The sequence below is a fragment of the Alligator sinensis genome, unplaced genomic scaffold (genome assembly GCF_000455745.1).
Source record: "Alligator sinensis unplaced genomic scaffold, ASM45574v1 scaffold709_1, whole genome shotgun sequence".
Lineage (NCBI taxonomy): Eukaryota > Metazoa > Chordata > Crocodylia > Alligatoridae > Alligator > Alligator sinensis.
In genome coordinates this window covers 394,910-399,367 of record NW_005842208.1, presented here as the reverse complement: position 1 = coordinate 399,367, position 4,458 = coordinate 394,910, and the positions used below count along the sequence as shown (strand labels likewise).

The following is a 4,458-nucleotide window of genomic DNA, read 5'->3' as shown; positions in this document are numbered from 1 at the left end:
CCCTACTTATGTAGAGGAGTGGCCTGGATGTAGTGTCAGGGCTGCTATGGGGCTGTGCCCCTCTCTCACCCCAGCCTTACAGGAGAATTGCAAATCCACCTCAGCAGGGTGTGGAGCATCCTATCCTCCACTTGGCCATCCCCATGATGTTGTACAACAGGACCCAAGCCCACCCCAACTGTGTCCCTGTACCCCACATGGCCAGATGGTATACAGCAGGGGTGTCAAACAGGCCAGATGTGGCCTGTGAAGCCATACAATGCAGTTGCTGGTGCAGCCCACAGTGCAGTGTCCAGGGTTTCCATTGGCTATGCTGCTTGCTGGAGCTGGGTCCTTGGCTGTGCTGCCCATGCCTCAGTGGGTGGTGCAGCCTCAGATGTAACCCCAGTGAGTAGTGCACGTGGGGCAGATCAGGACCCTGCTCCAGTGAGCTGCAGAAGTAATGTAGCCCAGGACCAGCTCCAGTGGGGCAGCCTACTGGGGCCGGGTCTTAGACTGTACCGCCAGCTGCACCCAGCATCTGGACTGGCTCAGGTGGGTACCATCTGCACTGCATCAGGCATGGGAGGGGAGGGGGCTATGGACTGGTCCCATGCCACTCATCTGAGTTTTACACCCCTGCTGTGTAGAGCCTGGAACTGCAGACCCTGCTTGTCTGGGCTGCCCATATGTTGGTGCCCTGCCCCTGGAGGCTTGTAGTGCTCCAGGGCAGGGGCACTGGAATAGGACAGGGCTGCAGCAGAAGCTCCTGTACCTGGCACGCATGGCTAGAGTGCAGCCTTGCAGCATACATTGATAGAACCAGTAGCCAGCAGGGTTGCTGGCATCTGGATGCCCAGCCTGTGGCACAATCCAGCCCCACTAAGGGTGCACCCACCATGCCTCAAGGGTCTCTATATAGCTTTGGCTGCCCCATGCCAGCACCTGTGGGTGTTGGGCCCGGTCTCTGCCTCGTTTTCCCCACCTGAAACCTGCCCAACCCAGGGCCCCCAGGGATGGGGCAGTGCCCCAGCTGAGACTCCCATGGGCCCAAGTGGCTCTGTCCCGTTCCCCACGGGACCTCCCCCGGCTGGCACAGGCGAGTCCTCGGGCCTACACCTCTTTGAAGGGCCACGGTCCCTGAACATGCCTCCGTGGGCAGCAGCAGCAGCTTCCACGCCCCAGGGCAGGGCTCTGCCCCAGTGCGGGTCAGTCAGAGCTTGGCATTCGGGAATGAAGGGGTTACCGTGGGGTTGCACCGTTGTACCAAGCGCGGGGGGGGGGGGCGCTCTGGACTGAACCATCACTGTCAGGCCCCCTTGAGCCACCCCACGAGCTAGGCCCGCAGCCTCACTCCGTCCAAGATGGCTGGTGACCCCAGCGTGACTCTCCAGCCTCAGGCAAGCAAGGCGGGGCTTGTGCCAGGGGTAAGGATGGCGGCCAAAGGCAGGTGTGGTGAAGGAGGGTGAAGCTATAAAAGATGGCTTCCGCCAGGACTCTAAGATAGAGGGCAGGGAGGAACGCTATGAGCAGGGGCAGCAGGGAGTGTCCAAAACAGGGAGGTTGGGGTAGGACAGCAGGGCAGAAGGGACAGAGGTGAGGAGCTGGGGGATGGTCCCCACCTTCCACAGCTGTGCACATTTTCACATGCTTGTGCATGCCCATGCTTATTCACGTTCATGGATCCTGGTGCATGTCATCTGGGGTTCTCAGCGTTGCCATTGCTGTCGTCCTCGTCTGGTGTTACGGATGTGCTGTCAGTGTTGTTGAAGTATCAGGAACTGGGGTGCTGGTAAAGTCACAGCCAGGAGATCTCAATACTAATCTTGTCTTAAGGAACCACCACAGGCTCAGTTTGGTTGCAAAGATTCGCCCAGGTTTCTTGTCTATAAGCACAACCCTAACATGTTTTGGCCTAACGAGTACATCAGACCAGGAGCTAGGGCATTTGTACCTGTGACAAAGTGGTTGGCACAACACCAGCCAGGCTCCCCCAGGCCACTACAAAATTCCCCTGCTTTCCGATTCTCTTTTTATACGATGATCAAAACAAATTATGTATTGCATTCCATCTGTATCCTTGTGAAATGGGCTTGAGGCTGAAGTTAGTTGCTTATTCCCAGTTCCTTATCCCCGGTTCATTTTTCAAAACTAATTTAGACCCATATACTTATCACAGTGGCAGGGGTCGTGTCAGTTGGCATCCTGGCATAGCCGAACCACACTTTGGACCTGGCTAGTCTCTGGTCAGATGCATCCGGTGGAGTTTCCTAGTGGTGCAGAGGTATTCTGATGGGTGGCCCAAGCAGAATTTCTAGTCATAATCCCAGCCCAAAAGCCAGTTCCTTATTCAAGCCATTATACATAGTATAGTGGGCATGGGGGCTGTTAGTTGGCAGCCTGGCACGGCTAAACCGTGCTTTGGGCCTGGTAGGACTGTGGTGCGGGTTCTTTGGGACAGTCCCCCAGTGGCATTGATAGGAAGTTTGGGGTGGCCCAAGAAGTATTTTACCCCATAATCCCATCCTAATCTGACCTTCATTTAGGGCTCTGTACTTTATGTGGGATATTATTTTACATATTATTTAGTACATATAGATAGCTAATGAAATTCTCTCTCTTTAGGATGTGTAATTCATTAATAACAAGCTTTTATTGGGTCTAGATTAGCTTTGAAAAGTGAACCTGGAATAAGGAACAAGGAACTGGGAATAAATAACCAACTTCAGCCTCATCAAATCGGCTTGTTTCATATCCTGACCTGGGTGTTTCCATTCGAGCCTTATCCTAGTACTGGACTATCCTACTTTGTACTGTCATCTCTCCTTCCCACCTCTTGGCAAGAGTGCTCATCTGGCCCGCATGCTAAATTTTGTTTGTGAGGAGTTCTTGCACAGGTTAGGTTTGCTGGTGAGGCCTACTCTGACAAGTGCTTTAACAAAGCCTTTGCGTGAGCAGCATATATTGATCAATATTCCAGGAAGGTCTACAGTGTATGTTCTTGCATGCCCCTGCACTTATGTATGTTGAGGTACATTCGTGCACACCCATATACACTCACACGTGTGGACACCTTCCCACATGTACCAGCATCCCCATGCACAGCATGCATGTATCGAAATGGGCACCCCTGCGCACTCATGCACAGGCACATACTCTCACTCCTACGCACACTTTCTGTGTCAAAGCATACTATATTCTTGCATACCCATCAACTGTCTCACGTAGCTCTGCACATTTGTGTGCAAACACACACACACACGTTGGTGCATGCTTGTGTATACTCATGCACATCACTGCACACTTCTGCCTGCACACACCTCTGTGGATTGCAGGCTCGTGTATGCACATGCACACTTTTGCACTCACCTGCATGGTTGGTCACACACACACATTCACTTGGTGCACTGTGAAATTAATCATAAAGAACTCTTATGGGCAGGGGAGGGAGGATGGCAAAGCTCCACTTGGCTGAGGGAGGCTGCCAATGAGCCCTGGTGCTAGCGGGACAAAACCCTGAGGATGCTCACAGGAGAGTATTCGGGAATGGCTCCACAGCTGCAGACTGGTGCACAGAGCCCATGCCTGCCAGTCTGAACTCCTGCCTGTGGAGCCTGGACTCCGCTGCTCCAAGAGGAGTCATGCATGAGCACCCATCTGTAGAGGACCCAGGTACCCTCTGTGTTTCTCTGGGGCTAGGAGAGTGCTAGTTCTGCAGAGAGGCTACCCTGTCTTGGCAGGGGCCTTTCTGGTTGGAAGCAAGTGGCTCTGTTTGGCAGGTTTGGACAGGACTCAATGAGTCAGACCTACCCGGCTCCCCACAGTAAGAAAGCCATCAGTATCTTGCATTTTCTTTGGAATCAAAGCCAAGTCGGTGGGATATAACCAGTGCTACCACCAGGACGCTGGTGGTGCCCAGTGCAACAGAGCACCAATCCTTGGGACTCTGGGTCTGGAATCCTGGTGTTTTTGTGGCATGGGTAGCACCTGGGGAATCCTTTTGGTGCTCTCTTCCTCTGTCAACCTCTTGGTCTGGATTCCTCATGCACTCCTAGCAGCTGAGATCAATATTTGGCCCTGAACACACTGCAAACTGAAGTGACTTCAGATTCATTCCTAGAGAGGTAAGATCAGGGTCCAGCCTTGATGCCACTGCAGTCGGGGATGATTCCAGATTCAGTTCTGAAAGCTGAAATCAGAATCTGGCCCCAACCCCACTGTAATGGGGAGCGACTTCAGATTGATTGTGGGGCAGCTAAGATCAGAAACTGGTCCTGACCTCGTTGCAATTGTAGGCAACTCAGGATTGACTCTAGGGAGCTATTGCCAAGACTGGGCTCTGACCCCACTGGGGGTGTCTACATGTGCTATTAATTCTCTGTAAGTTTACGGCACAGTAAAAGACTGTGCAGTAAGCTTTCCTTGGTAGCATGTCTACATGTGCGCCAGTCAGAAGTAAATTTGCTTTCAATGGAAGCG

At 53.0% G+C, this 4,458-nt stretch overlaps 1 protein-coding gene across 1 annotated transcript in view; it reads left to right on the top strand.

Moving 5' to 3' along the window:
* The first annotated feature begins 6 nt into the window (after positions 1-6).
* SULT2B1 (sulfotransferase family 2B member 1) overlaps positions 7-4,458 on the top strand; it is a 15,263-nt gene continuing 10,811 nt past the window's right edge. The window contains exon 1 of the mRNA XM_006026751.3: positions 7-534. The gene's annotated coding sequence lies outside the window, so the exon portion shown is untranslated. The remainder of the gene's footprint in view (positions 535-4,458) is intronic.